The sequence below is a fragment of the Oryzias latipes genome, chromosome 2 (assembly GCF_053564925.1).
Source record: "Oryzias latipes strain Hd-rR chromosome 2, Olatipes_Hd-rR_3.1".
Taxonomy (NCBI): Eukaryota; Metazoa; Chordata; class Actinopteri; order Beloniformes; family Adrianichthyidae; genus Oryzias; species Oryzias latipes.
In genome coordinates this window covers 51,765,721-51,790,378 of record NC_136238.1, presented here as the reverse complement: position 1 = coordinate 51,790,378, position 24,658 = coordinate 51,765,721, and the positions used below count along the sequence as shown (strand labels likewise).

Below are 24,658 nucleotides of genomic sequence, written 5' to 3'. Positions count from 1 at the left end.
TCTTTTTTCGGCATTATACACAAGGGGTTATTCCCGCTCCTTTCTAAGAAAATGTCTTAAGTCATTTCAACAAATTAAACCTATTGATACAGCCCCCCTTCTACCCATTGTCACAACACATTCGGCAGCCACGTGCAGGATGGTGAGAGTCCTCAGGAGGAACTTCCGGGATCTGGTTCAGAGCCAGGGGCTGCTCGAGGAGCACAGATTTCTGCCAGCCTACAGGAGAAACAAAAATCTCAAGGACATTTTAATTAGAGCCAAACTTCCTCCCCCTACACAACCAAAATCCAGAGCACTCACCTCTTTTTTCAAACATTTGGATTGGATTTGCAGCCACCACAACAAAAATGTGTTTCCGTCTCTATGCAGGGGGAGCCCCCACTCTCAAAACTGCATTTATGTTATCTCCTGCTCCACCTGTGGGATACAGTACGTTGGGGAGACTGGAAACACTCTCTTAGTTAGATTCACCCAACACAGACACAACATCACAAAACACAAAAACACAGACACTTACCTGGTACAACATTTCATTTCCCACGGATGGGATTCAGTCAGAGCAACAGCCGTGCAGACGAATCCCAGATGGTCAACCTTTGAGAGAAGGAGACATGAGAGAAATTGGATTTCCAAATTAGACACCCTCCATCCTAGAGGCCTGAATGAGAAAAAAACACCATTATTCTAATTAGAGACACTTAACCGCTCTTCCCCATTTCGGCCAGCAGAGGGAGTTGCTAAACAGTCCCTCTCCATCACCATATTTTTTCACCCCCTGTAAATTCTTTTTCCAGAATCTATTTTCATATGGCCCTGCCCCAAAGATTTTTAATCCTAATCCTAACCAAATTGAACCTGAGAGCCCTAAACCTAATTAGATTGTGATTGAATAAAATAATTGATTTCATATTACCCAGAGGGGAGAGCGAGATCTGCGTGGGGACAGAAATGGTCCGTGCACAAGGGCTCCGGGCGTACAGCTTGGAGCCCTCACCCCAACCCTAACATCTAACCCGCCTGAACCTTCTGATTCTCTGCAGGGTCTCTGTCTCTTCCTTCCCCACCTCACAAAAATCACTTTGTCGTCTCCAAAGATGATTTCTGCCATTTTTTGTTGATTCATGACCTAATTAAAAACTAATTGATATCATTTTTTTCTCCCAAAGGGATTGTGCTCACCTCTACCATGGAAGCCTTAATTCTATTTTAGAAAAAGTAATATACAAACAATTGTTTTATTATTATTATTTTTTTCTGGGTCATTACTGTTACATTAAAAATGTTGTTATGCAATAAATGCATACTAGGAGGTTACTTTTTTTACAGAATGGTTGTATTTCATATGTTTTAAAATGTTACAATTTGATTTTTATTAAAAAATGCTTTATTTTCATATGAAAACCAAAAATTACAATGCATGTGAACACAACGCTCCGAGGCTACAAGCTCCTCTGACCAGTGAAGGCCACCTTTTGCCCAGCAACGCCTCCTGATTGGAAGAGCAGCCCAAATGCATTATGGGAAATGTGACATCATCCCACGAACTCTTCCCTCCATTTTGATGAGAAGACGCATGCATGGAGCTGATCCTCGTCAGTATGTTCGCTTCTCATGTTTTTGGTTAAGCCAGCCTGAAGAAGACTAAACTTGTTCGAAACGTTGCAACCTTGGCTTGTATTATTTTTTTATTAAACCGAAGTTGATCGGTAAATCTTGTTTCCTAGTTTATTATTAGCATAGCCTCCCAGTATTAGCATAGCTTCTTAGCCACGTGTGACGGAGGTACCTTCTGCAACGGGCCGAATCACACCAGGACCACAGTAAGCCATGCCACCGCGCCCACACGACGACGGATGGATACTGGTGCAGTCCAGAGGAGGCAGACGGAGGGAACGGGCCTATGAACGCGACAGGCCACAGAACAGACGTGCAGCTGCGGATTTTTCCAGCTACCCACGCCGAGACGGACGCCGATCCTATGCGGACGTCACTAGAGAGGGAGCCCATTTTCTGGAGCCGACCTTCTACGGCAGACAGCAGGTGAGACATCGCCCTGCACCGCAGCCGTTCTATAGCGGGTCGCGCTACCCATTTCAAGATGGCGCTCAACGTGCGCCAAGACCTAGGCCACGCGGTCCCTCCAACCAAAATGGCCGCTACGTCTTTATACCAGCAGATGCTCGGAATGAAGCCCCCCCCCACAGGGTACAGTCTAATGACCCTGATTTTACAGAGAAGGTGCGTGTAATGAACAGACTGATTAAAGCTGTACACCACCTCACCAATGTGTCCAGAGAGGCTCATCCTCCCTCCCTGGACAAAATAACAAACAATCTAGCTACAATTATCAAACCAGCATCCCCAAATCTACAAACACAGACTTTGATTGACGGCAATGCTAGAAATTGGGCCTTCACTACCGTTCTCATCCTCAGAGAGCATTATCAAAAGAACATTGACTCTGAAGTGCAAAAGCTCACCCAGTTTCCTTCACCAGACTGGAGAGGCCCCTTTGAAATAGCCACAACGTGGGCGAAACGCAATTTAGGCAGACGCCTGAGACAGGATACAATAGACCGGGCCCAGGCGGTCATCATTGCCAGGACGACAGAAACAGCACCTCCTGCTCCACTTCCTGTTGCTGCTGCCGTTTCTTCTCTCCCAACGCAGACAGCTGACCAGACAGCAGAAGAGGACCCACATGCTGTGATTGAGCTGGCTCCATCATCACCTCCAGTGAACCAGCCTCCCTCCACGAGACCACGGAGCCCAGCTGCAGCACGACCACCCCCTTCACCACAAAGCAGCAGTCATCAGATCACAACGATCGCCCAAATCCACGCAGCGCCTCCCCCTGCACCAATCTCCCGGGTTTCAGTGGAGACCATGACAGAACCACAACAGGAGGACTGGTCACCTCTGTTTGACCTTGAGGAGGCAAGTGAAACAGAACTTTCTCCTCCCACATCTCCATCTCGTTTTTCTCCTGTAATCCCTCTTCCACCACGCATAAATCGCTCTCAAATAAGCTCTACGGCAGAAAGTGTCGTACGAGTTCTCGACATGCAGAAGGCTGGCTCTGAAGCCGAAGAGGAAATCACTCTGGAGCCAGAACCAGCAGATGAGCAGATCACAGCGCTGAGCCAGAGAAAAGGAAGCCAACGCCCCCCTCACAGAGAAGGGAGTCCTCCTCCTCCTCCCATCCAAACCAGCACCATGGAGAGCAGAGGGTACCACACACTCACCCCTGCCACTCTCTCCAAGCTGAGATCCAGCGTGCAATCTCGCCTAGCCATCGAGCGAGCAGAGCAGACGACAACTTCTGTAGCAGAAATGCAGGTGTGTGCTCCAACACGACACGACAACACACCCCGCAAATTTACAGAGTGGCACCTGCACATACATCAGAAGAAGGTCATCATAGGAGACTCAAACATCAGCCGCCTCCCACCTTTCAAAGGTGGAAATGTACAATTGGACAGTTTTCCTGGCGCCAGATGGCATCATGCAGAATTTCTCCTGAAGACGGCCACCTTCCAGACGGAACCAGAGGTTCTCCTGCTATCCTTTGGCCTCAACAACAGATCCCAGAGGGATAAAAAAGCTCCAGTCAAAGAGATGATCAAAGCCCTGACGGTGGCAGGACAGAGATTCCCAGACGCCACGATCCTCGTCCCTCACGTCAGTTTTTCACCTCACCTTTCACCAGATGAAAAAGTCGTCCTTATCCATTTAAATCAACACATCCAAGAACTGACAGACTACATCCCCCCACTCAGTGGCTTCTTTGAGACCCAAACTGACAGCATCCACTGGACGGCAGCTACCGCGAAGAGGATCCTGGAACACTGGGCTTCGTGGTTAAACTGAAGCTCCCTCTAAGCCTCTCACAGAGGGAGGGGAAAGATGGAGTCATGAATCTATGTGATAACTTTGTTCTTTCTCTTACACAGCTTTCCCTGCTGAGCAGAGGTCTTACTTTCATCCCTTCCAAATGTAACAGTAAGAATTTGACCTTTCAATCCAGACATGATTTACAGGAGTACCATCGCAGAATTAAGTTAACTGTTCACTATAAGGACAAAAGCAGCATCCAACCTCAGCCATTCACACTGAAATCTGACTGGACACCCCCATCTGCTACTCTCCCACCACAAATTAACCGTTTAATAGACCAGGATATTTCATACTTTGAGAATGATTTTAAAATCATTCATAACACTCCAAATTTGAGTGGTGAGGAAACCAAAACTCTAAAAGAATTAGCCCAAAATAATGATATAGTTATTAAGCCAGCTGATAAGGGCAGTCTAACAGTAATTATGGATAAAAAAGATTATTTATATGAAGGTTACAGACAGTTAAATGATGTAACCTATTATCATAAACTCAATAAACCCATTTATTTAGATACAATCCCCCTAGTAGATACAATTATTAATAATTTACTGAAAAAGAAATTTATAAATAAAAAACAAAAAACTTACCTTCAGGGCAACTCGCAACCGAGGCCCAGACGTTTTTATATGTTACCCAAAATCCATAAAGATCCCCAAAAATGGACCGTTCCATCTAAAATTCCTCCTGGCAGACCCATTGTTTCAGACTGTGAGAGTGAAACCTATTATACAGCAGAATATTTGGACTTTTTTCTGAATCCGTTATCTAATAAACATGACAGTTACCTTAAAGATACATATCATTTTATTGAAAAAATTAAACAGTTAGTAATCCCAGCAGACTCTTTTCTTTTCACTATGGATATTGATAGCTTATATACCAATATTGACCACAAAGAGGGCATTGACAGTATTAAAAGAATCTTTCATAAATACCCAGACAAAAAACGACCAGATAAAGAACTTCTCCAATTATTAGAGATTAATCTAAACAGAAATGATTTTGAATTTAATGGAGAATTTTTTGTTCAAATTAAGGGCACAGCTATGGGCAAAAAATTTGCACCGGCTTATGCCAACATATTCATGGCAGAATGGGAATCCTCTGCACTACAGAAATGTGCTTTAAAGCCGCTCTGTTATTACAGGTACCTCGACGACATCTGGGGCGTGTGGACCCACTCTGAGCAGGAGTTTGGAACCTTCCTGGGGACTCTCAACAGCCACAACCCTTCCATCAAACTCAAATCAACATGCCACGCCTCTTCAGTCGACTTTCTAGACACAACCACATTTAAGGGAAGTGACTTTCACACCACACACAAATTGGACATTAAAGTTTATTTTAAACCCACAGACACACATGCACTGTTACATAAAACCAGCTTTCATCCCAAACACACATTTGCAGGTCTGGTTAAATCCCAGCTGCTCCGCTTCCACAGAATCTGCACCCAACAGGCAGACTTTAAAAAGGCCACCAAAATTCTTTTTTCGGCATTATACACAAGGGGTTATTCCCGCTCCTTTCTAAGAAAATGTCTTAAGTCATTTCAACAAATTAAACCTATTGATACAGCCCCCCTTCTACCCATTGTCACAACACATTCGGCAGCCACGTGCAGGATGGTGAGAGTCCTCAGGAGGAACTTCCGGGATCTGGTTCAGAGCCAGGGGCTGCTCGAGGAGCACAGATTTCTGCCAGCCTACAGGAGAAACAAAAATCTCAAGGACATTTTAATTAGAGCCAAACTTCCTCCCCCTACACAACCAAAATCCAGAGCACTCACCTCTTTTTTCAAACATTTGGATTGGATTTGCAGCCACCACAACAAAAATGTGTTTCCGTCTCTATGCAGGGGGAGCCCCCACTCTCAAAACTGCATTTATGTTATCTCCTGCTCCACCTGTGGGATACAGTACGTTGGGGAGACTGGAAACACTCTCTTAGTTAGATTCACCCAACACAGACACAACATCACAAAACACAAAAACACAGACACTTACCTGGTACAACATTTCATTTCCCACGGATGGGATTCAGTCAGAGCAACAGCCGTGCAGACGAATCCCAGATGGTCAACCTTTGAGAGAAGGAGACATGAGAGAAATTGGATTTCCAAATTAGACACCCTCCATCCTAGAGGCCTGAATGAGAAAAAAACACCATTATTCTAATTAGAGACACTTAACCGCTCTTCCCCATTTCGGCCAGCAGAGGGAGTTGCTAAACAGTCCCTCTCCATCACCATATTTTTTCACCCCCTGTAAATTCTTTTTCCAGAATCTATTTTCATATGGCCCTGCCCCAAAGATTTTTAATCCTAATCCTAACCAAATTGAACCTGAGAGCCCTAAACCTAATTAGATTGTGATTGAATAAAATAATTGATTTCATATTACCCAGAGGGGAGAGCGAGATCTGCGTGGGGACAGAAATGGTCCGTGCACAAGGGCTCCGGGCGTACAGCTTGGAGCCCTCACCCCAACCCTAACATCTAACCCGCCTGAACCTTCTGATTCTCTGCAGGGTCTCTGTCTCTTCCTTCCCCACCTCACAAAAATCACTTTGTCGTCTCCAAAGATGATTTCTGCCATTTTTTGTTGATTCATGACCTAATTAAAAACTAATTGATATCATTTTTTTCTCCCAAAGGGATTGTGCTCACCTCTACCATGGAAGCCTTAATTCTATTTTAGAAAAAGTAATATACAAACAATTGTTTTATTATTATTATTTTTTTCTGGGTCATTACTGTTACATTAAAAATGTTGTTATGCAATAAATGCATACTAGGAGGTTACTTTTTTTACAGAATGGTTGTATTTCATATGTTTTAAAATGTTACAATTTGATTTTTATTAAAAAATGCTTTATTTTCATATGAAAACCAAAAATTACAATGCATGTGAACACAACGCTCCGAGGCTACAAGCTCCTCTGACCAGTGAAGGCCACCTTTTGCCCAGCAACGCCTCCTGATTGGAAGAGCAGCCCAAATGCATTATGGGAAATGTGACATCATCCCACGAACTCTTCCCTCCATTTTGATGAGAAGACGCATGCATGGAGCTGATCCTCGTCAGTATGTTCGCTTCTCATGTTTTTGGTTAAGCCAGCCTGAAGAAGACTAAACTTGTTCGAAACGTTGCAACCTTGGCTTGTATTATTTTTTTATTAAACCGAAGTTGATCGGTAAATCTTGTTTCCTAGTTTATTATTAGCATAGCCTCCCAGTATTAGCATAGCTTCTTAGCCACGTGTGACGGAGGTACCTTCTGCAACGGGCCGAATCACACCAGGACCACAGTAAGCCATGCCACCGCGCCCACACGACGACGGATGGATACTGGTGCAGTCCAGAGGAGGCAGACGGAGGGAACGGGCCTATGAACGCGACAGGCCACAGAACAGACGTGCAGCTGCGGATTTTTCCAGCTACCCACGCCGAGACGGACGCCGATCCTATGCGGACGTCACTAGAGAGGGAGCCCATTTTCTGGAGCCGACCTTCTACGGCAGACAGCAGGTGAGACATCGCCCTGCACCGCAGCCGTTCTATAGCGGGTCGCGCTACCCATTTCAAGATGGCGCTCAACGTGCGCCAAGACCTAGGCCACGCGGTCCCTCCAACCAAAATGGCCGCTACGTCTTTATACCAGCAGATGCTCGGAATGAAGCCCCCCCCCACAGGGTACAGTCTAATGACCCTGATTTTACAGAGAAGGTGCGTGTAATGAACAGACTGATTAAAGCTGTACACCACCTCACCAATGTGTCCAGAGAGGCTCATCCTCCCTCCCTGGACAAAATAACAAACAATCTAGCTACAATTATCAAACCAGCATCCCCAAATCTACAAACACAGACTTTGATTGACGGCAATGCTAGAAATTGGGCCTTCACTACCGTTCTCATCCTCAGAGAGCATTATCAAAAGAACATTGACTCTGAAGTGCAAAAGCTCACCCAGTTTCCTTCACCAGACTGGAGAGGCCCCTTTGAAATAGCCACAACGTGGGCGAAACGCAATTTAGGCAGACGCCTGAGACAGGATACAATAGACCGGGCCCAGGCGGTCATCATTGCCAGGACGACAGAAACAGCACCTCCTGCTCCACTTCCTGTTGCTGCTGCCGTTTCTTCTCTCCCAACGCAGACAGCTGACCAGACAGCAGAAGAGGACCCACATGCTGTGATTGAGCTGGCTCCATCATCACCTCCAGTGAACCAGCCTCCCTCCACGAGACCACGGAGCCCAGCTGCAGCACGACCACCCCCTTCACCACAAAGCAGCAGTCATCAGATCACAACGATCGCCCAAATCCACGCAGCGCCTCCCCCTGCACCAATCTCCCGGGTTTCAGTGGAGACCATGACAGAACCACAACAGGAGGACTGGTCACCTCTGTTTGACCTTGAGGAGGCAAGTGAAACAGAACTTTCTCCTCCCACATCTCCATCTCGTTTTTCTCCTGTAATCCCTCTTCCACCACGCATAAATCGCTCTCAAATAAGCTCTACGGCAGAAAGTGTCGTACGAGTTCTCGACATGCAGAAGGCTGGCTCTGAAGCCGAAGAGGAAATCACTCTGGAGCCAGAACCAGCAGATGAGCAGATCACAGCGCTGAGCCAGAGAAAAGGAAGCCAACGCCCCCCTCACAGAGAAGGGAGTCCTCCTCCTCCTCCCATCCAAACCAGCACCATGGAGAGCAGAGGGTACCACACACTCACCCCTGCCACTCTCTCCAAGCTGAGATCCAGCGTGCAATCTCGCCTAGCCATCGAGCGAGCAGAGCAGACGACAACTTCTGTAGCAGAAATGCAGGTGTGTGCTCCAACACGACACGACAACACACCCCGCAAATTTACAGAGTGGCACCTGCACATACATCAGAAGAAGGTCATCATAGGAGACTCAAACATCAGCCGCCTCCCACCTTTCAAAGGTGGAAATGTACAATTGGACAGTTTTCCTGGCGCCAGATGGCATCATGCAGAATTTCTCCTGAAGACGGCCACCTTCCAGACGGAACCAGAGGTTCTCCTGCTATCCTTTGGCCTCAACAACAGATCCCAGAGGGATAAAAAAGCTCCAGTCAAAGAGATGATCAAAGCCCTGACGGTGGCAGGACAGAGATTCCCAGACGCCACGATCCTCGTCCCTCACGTCAGTTTTTCACCTCACCTTTCACCAGATGAAAAAGTCGTCCTTATCCATTTAAATCAACACATCCAAGAACTGACAGACTACATCCCCCCACTCAGTGGCTTCTTTGAGACCCAAACTGACAGCATCCACTGGACGGCAGCTACCGCGAAGAGGATCCTGGAACACTGGGCTTCGTGGTTAAACTGAAGCTCCCTCTAAGCCTCTCACAGAGGGAGGGGAAAGATGGAGTCATGAATCTATGTGATAACTTTGTTCTTTCTCTTACACAGCTTTCCCTGCTGAGCAGAGGTCTTACTTTCATCCCTTCCAAATGTAACAGTAAGAATTTGACCTTTCAATCCAGACATGATTTACAGGAGTACCATCGCAGAATTAAGTTAACTGTTCACTATAAGGACAAAAGCAGCATCCAACCTCAGCCATTCACACTGAAATCTGACTGGACACCCCCATCTGCTACTCTCCCACCACAAATTAACCGTTTAATAGACCAGGATATTTCATACTTTGAGAATGATTTTAAAATCATTCATAACACTCCAAATTTGAGTGGTGAGGAAACCAAAACTCTAAAAGAATTAGCCCAAAATAATGATATAGTTATTAAGCCAGCTGATAAGGGCAGTCTAACAGTAATTATGGATAAAAAAGATTATTTATATGAAGGTTACAGACAGTTAAATGATGTAACCTATTATCATAAACTCAATAAACCCATTTATTTAGATACAATCCCCCTAGTAGATACAATTATTAATAATTTACTGAAAAAGAAATTTATAAATAAAAAACAAAAAACTTACCTTCAGGGCAACTCGCAACCGAGGCCCAGACGGTTTTATATGTTACCCAAAATCCATAAAGATCCCCAAAAATGGACCGTTCCATCTAAAATTCCTCCTGGCAGACCCATTGTTTCAGACTGTGAGAGTGAAACCTATTATACAGCAGAATATTTGGACTTTTTTCTGAATCCGTTATCTAATAAACATGACAGTTACCTTAAAGATACATATCATTTTATTGAAAAAATTAAACAGTTAGTAATCCCAGCAGACTCTTTTCTTTTCACTATGGATATTGATAGCTTATATACCAATATTGACCACAAAGAGGGCATTGACAGTATTAAAAGAATCTTTCATAAATACCCAGACAAAAAACGACCAGATAAAGAACTTCTCCAATTATTAGAGATTAATCTAAACAGAAATGATTTTGAATTTAATGGAGAATTTTTTGTTCAAATTAAGGGCACAGCTATGGGCAAAAAATTTGCACCGGCTTATGCCAACATATTCATGGCAGAATGGGAATCCTCTGCACTACAGAAATGTGCTTTAAAGCCGCTCTGTTATTACAGGTACCTCGACGACATCTGGGGCGTGTGGACCCACTCTGAGCAGGAGTTTGGAACCTTCCTGGGGACTCTCAACAGCCACAACCCTTCCATCAAACTCAAATCAACATGCCACGCCTCTTCAGTCGACTTTCTAGACACAACCACATTTAAGGGAAGTGACTTTCACACCACACACAAATTGGACATTAAAGTTTATTTTAAACCCACAGACACACATGCACTGTTACATAAAACCAGCTTTCATCCCAAACACACATTTGCAGGTCTGGTTAAATCCCAGCTGCTCCGCTTCCACAGAATCTGCACCCAACAGGCAGACTTTAAAAAGGCCACCAAAATTCTTTTTTCGGCATTATACACAAGGGGTTATTCCCGCTCCTTTCTAAGAAAATGTCTTAAGTCATTTCAACAAATTAAACCTATTGATACAGCCCCCCTTCTACCCATTGTCACAACACATTCGGCAGCCACGTGCAGGATGGTGAGAGTCCTCAGGAGGAACTTCCGGGATCTGGTTCAGAGCCAGGGGCTGCTCGAGGAGCACAGATTTCTGCCAGCCTACAGGAGAAACAAAAATCTCAAGGACATTTTAATTAGAGCCAAACTTCCTCCCCCTACACAACCAAAATCCAGAGCACTCACCTCTTTTTTCAAACATTTGGATTGGATTTGCAGCCACCACAACAAAAATGTGTTTCCGTCTCTATGCAGGGGGAGCCCCCACTCTCAAAACTGCATTTATGTTATCTCCTGCTCCACCTGTGGGATACAGTACGTTGGGGAGACTGGAAACACTCTCTTAGTTAGATTCACCCAACACAGACACAACATCACAAAACACAAAAACACAGACACTTACCTGGTACAACATTTCATTTCCCACGGATGGGATTCAGTCAGAGCAACAGCCGTGCAGACGAATCCCAGATGGTCAACCTTTGAGAGAAGGAGACATGAGAGAAATTGGATTTCCAAATTAGACACCCTCCATCCTAGAGGCCTGAATGAGAAAAAAACACCATTATTCTAATTAGAGACACTTAACCGCTCTTCCCCATTTCGGCCAGCAGAGGGAGTTGCTAAACAGTCCCTCTCCATCACCATATTTTTTCACCCCCTGTAAATTCTTTTTCCAGAATCTATTTTCATATGGCCCTGCCCCAAAGATTTTTAATCCTAATCCTAACCAAATTGAACCTGAGAGCCCTAAACCTAATTAGATTGTGATTGAATAAAATAATTGATTTCATATTACCCAGAGGGGAGAGCGAGATCTGCGTGGGGACAGAAATGGTCCGTGCACAAGGGCTCCGGGCGTACAGCTTGGAGCCCTCACCCCAACCCTAACATCTAACCCGCCTGAACCTTCTGATTCTCTGCAGGGTCTCTGTCTCTTCCTTCCCCACCTCACAAAAATCACTTTGTCGTCTCCAAAGATGATTTCTGCCATTTTTTGTTGATTCATGACCTAATTAAAAACTAATTGATATCATTTTTTTCTCCCAAAGGGATTGTGCTCACCTCTACCATGGAAGCCTTAATTCTATTTTAGAAAAAGTAATATACAAACAATTGTTTTATTATTATTATTTTTTTCTGGGTCATTACTGTTACATTAAAAATGTTGTTATGCAATAAATGCATACTAGGAGGTTACTTTTTTTACAGAATGGTTGTATTTCATATGTTTTAAAATGTTACAATTTGATTTTTATTAAAAAATGCTTTATTTTCATATGAAAACCAAAAATTACAATGCATGTGAACACAACGCTCCGAGGCTACAAGCTCCTCTGACCAGTGAAGGCCACCTTTTGCCCAGCAACGCCTCCTGATTGGAAGAGCAGCCCAAATGCATTATGGGAAATGTGACATCATCCCACGAACTCTTCCCTCCATTTTGATGAGAAGACGCATGCATGGAGCTGATCCTCGTCAGTATGTTCGCTTCTCATGTTTTTGGTTAAGCCAGCCTGAAGAAGACTAAACTTGTTCGAAACGTTGCAACCTTGGCTTGTATTATTTTTTTATTAAACCGAAGTTGATCGGTAAATCTTGTTTCCTAGTTTATTATTAGCATAGCCTCCCAGTATTAGCATAGCTTCTTAGCCACGTGTGACGGAGGTACCTTCTGCAACGGGCCGAATCACACCAGGACCACAGTAAGCCATGCCACCGCGCCCACACGACGACGGATGGATACTGGTGCAGTCCAGAGGAGGCAGACGGAGGGAACGGGCCTATGAACGCGACAGGCCACAGAACAGACGTGCAGCTGCGGATTTTTCCAGCTACCCACGCCGAGACGGACGCCGATCCTATGCGGACGTCACTAGAGAGGGAGCCCATTTTCTGGAGCCGACCTTCTACGGCAGACAGCAGGTGAGACATCGCCCTGCACCGCAGCCGTTCTATAGCGGGTCGCGCTACCCATTTCAAGATGGCGCTCAACGTGCGCCAAGACCTAGGCCACGCGGTCCCTCCAACCAAAATGGCCGCTACGTCTTTATACCAGCAGATGCTCGGAATGAAGCCCCCCCCCACAGGGTACAGTCTAATGACCCTGATTTTACAGAGAAGGTGCGTGTAATGAACAGACTGATTAAAGCTGTACACCACCTCACCAATGTGTCCAGAGAGGCTCATCCTCCCTCCCTGGACAAAATAACAAACAATCTAGCTACAATTATCAAACCAGCATCCCCAAATCTACAAACACAGACTTTGATTGACGGCAATGCTAGAAATTGGGCCTTCACTACCGTTCTCATCCTCAGAGAGCATTATCAAAAGAACATTGACTCTGAAGTGCAAAAGCTCACCCAGTTTCCTTCACCAGACTGGAGAGGCCCCTTTGAAATAGCCACAACGTGGGCGAAACGCAATTTAGGCAGACGCCTGAGACAGGATACAATAGACCGGGCCCAGGCGGTCATCATTGCCAGGACGACAGAAACAGCACCTCCTGCTCCACTTCCTGTTGCTGCTGCCGTTTCTTCTCTCCCAACGCAGACAGCTGACCAGACAGCAGAAGAGGACCCACATGCTGTGATTGAGCTGGCTCCATCATCACCTCCAGTGAACCAGCCTCCCTCCACGAGACCACGGAGCCCAGCTGCAGCACGACCACCCCCTTCACCACAAAGCAGCAGTCATCAGATCACAACGATCGCCCAAATCCACGCAGCGCCTCCCCCTGCACCAATCTCCCGGGTTTCAGTGGAGACCATGACAGAACCACAACAGGAGGACTGGTCACCTCTGTTTGACCTTGAGGAGGCAAGTGAAACAGAACTTTCTCCTCCCACATCTCCATCTCGTTTTTCTCCTGTAATCCCTCTTCCACCACGCATAAATCGCTCTCAAATAAGCTCTACGGCAGAAAGTGTCGTACGAGTTCTCGACATGCAGAAGGCTGGCTCTGAAGCCGAAGAGGAAATCACTCTGGAGCCAGAACCAGCAGATGAGCAGATCACAGCGCTGAGCCAGAGAAAAGGAAGCCAACGCCCCCCTCACAGAGAAGGGAGTCCTCCTCCTCCTCCCATCCAAACCAGCACCATGGAGAGCAGAGGGTACCACACACTCACCCCTGCCACTCTCTCCAAGCTGAGATCCAGCGTGCAATCTCGCCTAGCCATCGAGCGAGCAGAGCAGACGACAACTTCTGTAGCAGAAATGCAGGTGTGTGCTCCAACACGACACGACAACACACCCCGCAAATTTACAGAGTGGCACCTGCACATACATCAGAAGAAGGTCATCATAGGAGACTCAAACATCAGCCGCCTCCCACCTTTCAAAGGTGGAAATGTACAATTGGACAGTTTTCCTGGCGCCAGATGGCATCATGCAGAATTTCTCCTGAAGACGGCCACCTTCCAGACGGAACCAGAGGTTCTCCTGCTATCCTTTGGCCTCAACAACAGATCCCAGAGGGATAAAAAAGCTCCAGTCAAAGAGATGATCAAAGCCCTGACGGTGGCAGGACAGAGATTCCCAGACGCCACGATCCTCGTCCCTCACGTCAGTTTTTCACCTCACCTTTCACCAGATGAAAAAGTCGTCCTTATCCATTTAAATCAACACATCCAAGAACTGACAGACTACATCCCCCCACTCAGTGGCTTCTTTGAGACCCAAACTGACAGCATCCACTGGACGGCAGCTACCGCGAAGAGGATCCTGGAACACTGGGCTTCGTGGTTAAACTGAAGCTCCCTCTAAGCCTCTCACAGAGGGAGGGGAAAGATGGAGTCATGAATCTATGTGATAACTTTGTTCTTTCTCTTACACAGCTTTCCCTGCTGAGCAGAGGTCTTACTTTCATCCCTTCCAAATGTAACAGTAAGAATTTGACCTTTCAATCCAGACATGATTTACAGGAGTACCATCGCAGAATTAAGTTAACTGTTCACTATAAGGACAAAAGCAGCATCCAACCTCAGCCATTCACACTGAAATCTGACTGGACACCCCCATCTGCTACTCTCCCACCACAAATTAACCGTTTAATAGACCAGGATATTTCATACTTTGAGAATGATTTTAAAATCATTCATAACACTCCAAATTTGAGTGGTGAGGAAACCAAAACTCTAAAAGAATTAGCCCAAAATAATGATATAGTTATTAAGCCAGCTGATAAGGGCAGTCTAACAGTAATTATGGATAAAAAAGATTATTTATATGAAGGTTACAGACAGTTAAATGATGTAACCTATTATCATAAACTCAATAAACCCATTTATTTAGATACAATCCCCCTAGTAGATACAATTATTAATAATTTACTGAAAAAGAAATTTATAAATAAAAAACAAAAAACTTACCTTCAGGGCAACTCGCAACCGAGGCCCAGACGGTTTTATATGTTACCCAAAATCCATAAAGATCCCCAAAAATGGACCGTTCCATCTAAAATTCCTCCTGGCAGACCCATTGTTTCAGACTGTGAGAGTGAAACCTATTATACAGCAGAATATTTGGACTTTTTTCTGAATCCGTTATCTAATAAACATGACAGTTACCTTAAAGATACATATCATTTTATTGAAAAAATTAAACAGTTAGTAATCCCAGCAGACTCTTTTCTTTTCACTATGGATATTGATAGCTTATATACCAATATTGACCACAAAGAGGGCATTGACAGTATTAAAAGAATCTTTCATAAATACCCAGACAAAAAACGACCAGATAAAGAACTTCTCCAATTATTAGAGATTAATCTAAACAGAAATGATTTTGAATTTAATGGAGAATTTTTTGTTCAAATTAAGGGCACAGCTATGGGCAAAAAATTTGCACCGGCTTATGCCAACATATTCATGGCAGAATGGGAATCCTCTGCACTACAGAAATGTGCTTTAAAGCCGCTCTGTTATTACAGGTACCTCGACGACATCTGGGGCGTGTGGACCCACTCTGAGCAGGAGTTTGGAACCTTCCTGGGGACTCTCAACAGCCACAACCCTTCCATCAAACTCAAATCAACATGCCACGCCTCTTCAGTCGACTTTCTAGACACAACCACATTTAAGGGAAGTGACTTTCACACCACACACAAATTGGACATTAAAGTTTATTTTAAACCCACAGACACACATGCACTGTTACATAAAACCAGCTTTCATCCCAAACACACATTTGCAGGTCTGGTTAAATCCCAGCTGCTCCGCTTCCACAGAATCTGCACCCAACAGGCAGACTTTAAAAAGGCCACCAAAATTCTTTTTTCGGCATTATACACAAGGGGTTATTCCCGCTCCTTTCTAAGAAAATGTCTTAAGTCATTTCAACAAATTAAACCTATTGATACAGCCCCCCTTCTACCCATTGTCACAACACATTCGGCAGCCACGTGCAGGATGGTGAGAGTCCTCAGGAGGAACTTCCGGGATCTGGTTCAGAGCCAGGGGCTGCTCGAGGAGCACAGATTTCTGCCAGCCTACAGGAGAAACAAAAATCTCAAGGACATTTTAATTAGAGCCAAACTTCCTCCCCCTACACAACCAAAATCCAGAGCACTCACCTCTTTTTTCAAACATTTGGATTGGATTTGCAGCCACCACAACAAAAATGTGTTTCCGTCTCTATGCAGGGGGAGCCCCCACTCTCAAAACTGCATTTATGTTATCTCCTGCTCCACCTGTGGGATACAGTACGTTGGGGAGACTGGAAACACTCTCTTAGTTAGATTCACCCAACACAGACACAACATCACAAAACACAAAAACACAGACACTTACCTGGTACAACATTTCATTTCCCACGGATGGGATTCAGTCAGAGCAACAGCCGTGCAGACGAATCCCAGATGGTCAACCTTTGAGAGAAGGAGACATGAGAGAAATTGGATTTCCAAATTAGACACCCTCCATCCTAGAGGCCTGAATGAGAAAAAAACACCATTATTCTAATTAGAGACACTTAACCGCTCTTCCCCATTTCGGCCAGCAGAGGGAGTTGCTAAACAGTCCCTCTCCATCACCATATTTTTTCACCCCCTGTAAATTCTTTTTCCAGAATCTATTTTCATATGGCCCTGCCCCAAAGATTTTTAATCCTAATCCTAACCAAATTGAACCTGAGAGCCCTAAACCTAATTAGATTGTGATTGAATAAAATAATTGATTTCATATTACCCAGAGGGGAGAGCGAGATCTGCGTGGGGACAGAAATGGTCCGTGCACAAGGGCTCCGGGCGTACAGCTTGGAGCCCTCACCCCAACCCTAACACCTAACCCTAACCCTAACCCTAACCCTAACCCTAACCCTAACCCCCTCCATTTTGATGAGAAGACGCATGCATGGAGCTGATCCTCGTCAGTATGTTCGCTTCTCATGTTTTTTGTTAAGCCAGCCTGAAGAAGACTAAACTTGTTCGAAACGTTGCAACCTTGGCTTGTATTATTTTTTTATTAAACCGAAGTTGATCGGTAAATCTTGTTTCCTAGTTTATTATTAGCATAGCCTCCCAGTATTAGCATAGCTTCTTAGCCACGTGTGACGGAGGTACCTTCTGCAACGGGCCGAATCACACCAGGACCACAGTAAGCCATGCCACCGCGCCCACACGACGACGGATGGATACTGGTGCAGTCCAGAGGAGGCAGACGGAGGGAACGGGCCTATGAACGCGACAGGCCACAGAACAGACGTGCAGCTGCGGATTTTTCCAGCTACCCACGCCGAGACGGACGCCGATCATATGCGGACGTCACTAGAGAGGGAGCCCATTTTCTGGAGCCGACCTTCTACGGCAGACAGCAGGTGAGACATCGCCCTGCACCGCAGCCGTTCTATAGCGGGTCGCGCTACCCATTTCAAGATGGCGCTCAACGTGCGCCAAGACCTAGGCCACGCGGTCCCTCCAACCAAAATGGCCGCTACGTCTTTATACCAGCAGATGCTCGGAATGAAGCCCCCCCCCACAGGGTACAGTCTAATGACCCTGATTTTACAGAGAAGGTGCGTGTAATGAACAGACTGATTAAAGCTGTACACCACCTCACCAATGTGTCCAGAGAGGCTCATCCTCCCTCCCTGGACAAAATAACAAACAATCTAGCTACAATTATCAAACCAGCATCCCCAAATCTACAAACACAGACTTTGATTGACGGCAATGCTAGAAATTGGGCCTTCACTACCGTTCTCATCCTCAGAGAGCATTATCAAAAGAACATTGACTCTGAAGTGCAAAAGCTCACCCAGTTTCCTTCACCAGACTGGAGAGGCCCCTTTGAAATAGCCACAACGTGGGCGAAACGCAATTTAGGCAGACGCCTGAGACAGGATACAATAGACCGGGCCCAGGCGGTCATCATTGCCAGGACGACAGAAACAGCACCTCCTGCTCCACTTCCTGTTGCTGCTGCCGTTTCTTCTCTCCCAACGCAGACAGCTGACCAGACAGCAGAAGAGGACCCACATGCTGTGATTGAGCTGGCTCCATCATCACCTCCAGTGAACCAGCCTCCCTCCACGAGACCACGGAGCCCAGCTGCAGCACGACCACCCCCTTCACCACAAAGCAGCAGTCATCAGATCACAACGATCGCCCAAATCCACGCAGCGCCTCCCCCTGCACCAATCTCCCGGGTTTCAGTGGAGACCATGACAGAACCACAACAGGAGGACTGGTCACCTCTGTTTGACCTTGAGGAGGCAAGTGAAACAGAACTTTCTCCTCCCACATCTCCATCTCGTTTTTCTCCTGTAATCCCTCTTCCACCACGCATAAATCGCTCTCAAATAAGCTCTACGGCAGAAAGTGTCGTACGAGTTCTCGACATGCAGAAGGCTGGCTCTGAAGCCGAAGAGGAAATCACTCTGGAGCCAGAACCAGCAGATGAGCAGATCACAGCGCTGAGCCAGAGAAAAGGAAGCCAACGCCCCCCTCACAGAGAAGGGAGTCCTCCTCCTCCTCCCATCCAAACCAGCACCATGGAGAGCAGAGGGTACCACACACTCACCCCTGCCACTCTCTCCAAGCTGAGATCCAGCGTGCAATCTCGCCTAGCCATCGAGCGAGCAGAGCAGACGACAACTTCTGTAGCAGAAATGCAGGTGTGTGCTCCAACACGACACGACAACACACCCCGCAAATTTACAGAGTGGCACCTGCACATACATCAGAAGAAGGTCATCATAGGAGACTCAAACATCAGCCGCCTCCCACCTTTCAAAGGTGGAAATGTACAATTGGACAGTTTTCCTGGCGCCAGATGGCATCATGCAGAATTTCTCCTGAAGACGGCCACCTTCCAGACGGAACCAGAGGTTCTCCTGCTATCCTTTGGCCTCAACAACAGATCCCAGAGGGATAAAAAAGCTCCAGTCAAAGAGATGATCAAAGCCCTGACGGTGGCAGGACAGAGATTCCCAGACGCCACGATCCTCGTCCCTCACGTCAGTTTTTCACCTCACCTTTCACCAGATGAAAAAGTCGTCCTTATCCATTTAAATCAACACATCCAAGAACTGACAGACTACATCCCCCCACTCAGTGGCTTCTTTGAGACCCAAACTGACAGCATCCACTGGACGGCAGCTACCGCGAAGAGGATCCTGGAACACTGGGCTTCGTGGTTAAACTGAAGCTCCCTCTAAGCCTCTCACAGAGGGAGGGGAAAGATGGAGTCATGAATCTATGTGATAACTTTGTTCTTTCTCTTACACAGCTTTCCCTGCTGAGCAGAGGTCTTACTTTCATCCCTTCCAAATGTAACAGTAAGAATTTGACCTTTCAATCCAGACATGATTTACAGGAGTACCATCGCAGAATTAAGTTAACTGTTCACTATAAGGACAAAAGCAGCATCCAACCTCAGCCATTCACACTGAAATCTGACTGGACACCCCCATCTGCTACTCTCCCACCACAAATTAACCGTTTAATAGACCAGGATATTTCATACTTTGAGAATGATTTTAAAATCATTCATAACACTCCAAATTTGAGTGGTGAGGAAACCAAAACTCTAAAAGAATTAGCCCAAAATAATGATATAGTTATTAAGCCAGCTGATAAGGGCAGTCTAACAGTAATTATGGATAAAAAAGATTATTTATATGAAGGTTACAGACAGTTAAATGATGTAACCTATTATCATAAACTCAATAAACCCATTTATTTAGATACAATCCCCCTAGTAGATACAATTATTAATAATTTACTGAAAAAGAAATTTATAAATAAAAAACAAAAAACTTACCTTCAGGGCAACTCGCAACCGAGGCCCAGACGGTTTTATATGTTACCCAAAATCCATAAAGATCCCCAAAAATGGACCGTTCCATCTAAAATTCCTCCTGGCAGACCCATTGTTTCAGACTGTGAGAGTGAAACCTATTATACAGCAGAATATTTGGACTTTTTTCTGAATCCGTTATCTAATAAACATGACAGTTACCTTAAAGATACATATCATTTTATTGAAAAAATTAAACAGTTAGTAATCCCAGCAGACTCTTTTCTTTTCACTATGGATATTGATAGCTTATATACCAATATTGACCACAAAGAGGGCATTGACAGTATTAAAAGAATCTTTCATAAATACCCAGACAAAAAACGACCAGATAAAGAACTTCTCCAATTATTAGAGATTAATCTAAACAGAAATGATTTTGAATTTAATGGAGAATTTTTTGTTCAAATTAAGGGCACAGCTATGGGCAAAAAATTTGCACCGGCTTATGCCAACATATTCATGGCAGAATGGGAATCCTCTGCACTACAGAAATGTGCTTTAAAGCCGCTCTGTTATTACAGGTACCTCGACGACATCTGGGGCGTGTGGACCCACTCTGAGCAGGAGTTTGGAACCTTCCTGGGGACTCTCAACAGCCACAACCCTTCCATCAAACTCAAATCAACATGCCACGCCTCTTCAGTCGACTTTCTAGACACAACCACATTTAAGGGAAGTGACTTTCACACCACACACAAATTGGACATTAAAGTTTATTTTAAACCCACAGACACACATGCACTGTTACATAAAACCAGCTTTCATCCCAAACACACATTTGCAGGTCTGGTTAAATCCCAGCTGCTCCGCTTCCACAGAATCTGCACCCAACAGGCAGACTTTAAAAAGGCCACCAAAATTCTTTTTTCGGCATTATACACAAGGGGTTATTCCCGCTCCTTTCTAAGAAAATGTCTTAAGTCATTTCAACAAATTAAACCTATTGATACAGCCCCCCTTCTACCCATTGTCACAACACATTCGGCAGCCACGTGCAGGATGGTGAGAGTCCTCAGGAGGAACTTCCGGGATCTGGTTCAGAGCCAGGGGCTGCTCGAGGAGCACAGATTTCTGCCAGCCTACAGGAGAAACAAAAATCTCAAGGACATTTTAATTAGAGCCAAACTTCCTCCCCCTACACAACCAAAATCCAGAGCACTCACCTCTTTTTTCAAACATTTGGATTGGATTTGCAGCCACCACAACAAAAATGTGTTTCCGTCTCTATGCAGGGGGAGCCCCCACTCTCAAAACTGCATTTATGTTATCTCCTGCTCCACCTGTGGGATACAGTACGTTGGGGAGACTGGAAACACTCTCTTAGTTAGATTCACCCAACACAGACACAACATCACAAAACACAAAAACACAGACACTTACCTGGTACAACATTTCATTTCCCACGGATGGGATTCAGTCAGAGCAACAGCCGTGCAGACGAATCCCAGATGGTCAACCTTTGAGAGAAGGAGACATGAGAGAAATTGGATTTCCAAATTAGACACCCTCCATCCTAGAGGCCTGAATGAGAAAAAAACACCATTATTCTAATTAGAGACACTTAACCGCTCTTCCCCATTTCGGCCAGCAGAGGGAGTTGCTAAACAGTCCCTCTCCATCACCATATTTTTTCACCCCCTGTAAATTCTTTTTCCAGAATCTATTTTCATATGGCCCTGCCCCAAAGATTTTTAATCCTAATCCTAACCAAATTGAACCTGAGAGCCCTAAACCTAATTAGATTGTGATTGAATAAAATAATTGATTTCATATTACCCAGAGGGGAGAGCGAGATCTGCGTGGGGACAGAAATGGTCCGTGCACAAGGGCTCCGGGCGTACAGCTTGGAGCCCTCACCCCAACCCTAACACCTAACCCTAACCCTAACCCTAACCCTAACCCTAACCCTAACCCTAACCCCCTCCATTTTGATGAGAAGACGCATGCATGGAGCTGATCCTCGTCAGTATGTTCGCTTCTCATGTTTTTTGTTAAGCCAGCCTGAAGAAGACTAAACTTGTTCGAAACGTTGCAACCTTGGCTTGTATTATTTTTTTATTAAACCGAAGTTGATCGGTAAATCTTGTTTCCTAGTTTATTATTAGCATAGCCTCCCAGTATTAGCATAGCTTCTTAGCCACGTGTGACGGAGGTACCTTCTGCAACGGGCCGAATCACACCAGGACCACAGTAAGCCATGCCACCGCGCCCACACGACGACGGATGGATACTGGTGCAGTCCAGAGGAGGCAGACGGAGGGAACGGGCCTATGAACGCGACAGGCCACAGAACAGACGTGCAGCTGCGGATTTTTCCAGCTACCCACGCCGAGACGGACGCCGATCATATGCGGACGTCACTAGAGAGGGAGCCCATTTTCTGGAGCCGACCTTCTACGGCAGACAGCAGGTGAGACATCGCCCTGCACCGCAGCCGTTCTATAGCGGGTCGCGCTACCCATTTCAAGATGGCGCTCAACGTGCGCCAAGACCTAGGCCACGCGGTCCCTCCAACCAAAATGGCCGCTACGTCTTTATACCAGCAGATGCTCGGAATGAAGCCCCCCCCCACAGGGTACAGTCTAATGACCCTGATTTTACAGAGAAGGTGCGTGTAATGAACAGACTGATTAAAGCTGTACACCACCTCACCAATGTGTCCAGAGAGGCTCATCCTCCCTCCCTGGACAAAATAACAAACAATCTAGCTACAATTATCAAACCAGCATCCCCAAATCTACAAACACAGACTTTGATTGACGGCAATGCTAGAAATTGGGCCTTCACTACCGTTCTCATCCTCAGAGAGCATTATCAAAAGAACATTGACTCTGAAGTGCAAAAGCTCACCCAGTTTCCTTCACCAGACTGGAGAGGCCCCTTTGAAATAGCCACAACGTGGGCGAAACGCAATTTAGGCAGACGCCTGAGACAGGATACAATAGACCGGGCCCAGGCGGTCATCATTGCCAGGACGACAGAAACAGCACCTCCTGCTCCACTTCCTGTTGCTGCTGCCGTTTCTTCTCTCCCAACGCAGACAGCTGACCAGACAGCAGAAGAGGACCCACATGCTGTGATTGAGCTGGCTCCATCATCACCTCCAGTGAACCAGCCTCCCTCCACGAGACCACGGAGCCCAGCTGCAGCACGACCACCCCCTTCACCACAAAGCAGCAGTCATCAGATCACAACGATCGCCCAAATCCACGCAGCGCCTCCCCCTGCACCAATCTCCCGGGTTTCAGTGGAGACCATGACAGAACCACAACAGGAGGACTGGTCACCTCTGTTTGACCTTGAGGAGGCAAGTGAAACAGAACTTTCTCCTCCCACATCTCCATCTCGTTTTTCTCCTGTAATCCCTCTTCCACCACGCATAAATCGCTCTCAAATAAGCTCTACAGCAGAAAGTGTCGTACGAGTTCTCGACATGCAGAAGGCTGGCTCTGAAGCCGAAGAGGAAATCACTCTGGAGCCAGAACCAGCAGATGAGCAGATCACAGCGCTGAGCCAGAGAAAAGGAAGCCAACGCCCCCCTCACAGAGAAGGGAGTCCTCCTCCTCCTCCCATCCAAACCAGCACCATGGAGAGCAGAGGGTACCACACACTCACCCCTGCCACTCTCTCCAAGCTGAGATCCAGCGTGCAGTCCAGACTAGCCGTTGAGCGAGCAGAGCAGACGACAACTTCTGCAGCAGAAATGCAGGTGTGTGCTCCAACACGACACGACAACACACCCCGCAAATTTACAGAGTGGCACCTGCACATACATCAGAAGAAGGTCATCATAGGAGACTCAAACATCAGCCGCCTCCCACCTTTCAAAGGTGGAAATGTACAATTGGACAGTTTTCCTGGCGCCAGATGGCATCATGCAGAATTTCTCCTGAAGACGGCCACCTTCCAGACGGAACCAGAGGTTCTCCTGCTATCCTTTGGCCTCAACAACAGATCCCAGAGGGATAAAAAAGCTCCAGTCAAAGAGATGATCAAAGCCCTGACGGTGGCAGGACAGAGATTCCCAGACGCCACGATCCTCGTCCCTCACGTCAGTTTTTCACCTCACCTTTCACCAGATGAAAAAGTCGTCCTTATCCATTTAAATCAACACATCCAAGAACTGACAGACTACATCCCCCCACTCAGTGGCTTCTTTGAGACCCAAACTGACAGCATCCACTGGACGGCAGCTACCGCGAAGAGGATGCTGGAACACTGGGCTTCGTGGTTAAACTGAAGCTCCCTCTAAGCCTCTCACAGAGGGAGGGGAAAGATGGAGTCATGAATCTATGTGATAACTTTGTTCTTTCTCTTACACAGCTTTCCCTGCTGAGCAGAGGTCTTACTTTCATCCCTTCCAAATGTAACAGTAAGAATTTGACCTTTCAATCCAGACATGATTTACAGGAGTACCATCGCAGAATTAAGTTAACTGTTCACTATAAGGACAAAAGCAGC

The 24,658-nt window shown here is 46.0% G+C and overlaps 2 long non-coding RNA genes across 2 annotated transcripts; both read right to left on the bottom strand.

Moving 5' to 3' along the window:
- Positions 1 to 16,485: 16,485 nt before the first annotated feature.
- Positions 16,486 to 19,507, bottom strand: LOC144990515 (uncharacterized). Its single transcript, XR_013654481.1, has 3 exons — positions 19,371 to 19,507; positions 16,688 to 16,764; positions 16,486 to 16,587 (listed from the first exon to the last, which is right to left on the bottom strand). It is a non-coding gene; the product is annotated as an uncharacterized LOC144990515 (long non-coding RNA).
- A 1,868-nt stretch (positions 19,508 to 21,375) lies between these two features.
- Positions 21,376 to 24,403, bottom strand: LOC111948857 (uncharacterized). The gene is made up of 3 exons (XR_002874855.2): positions 24,267 to 24,403; positions 21,578 to 21,654; positions 21,376 to 21,477 (listed from the first exon to the last, which is right to left on the bottom strand). It is a non-coding gene; the product is annotated as an uncharacterized LOC111948857 (long non-coding RNA).
- Positions 24,404 to 24,658: the final 255 nt, after the last annotated feature.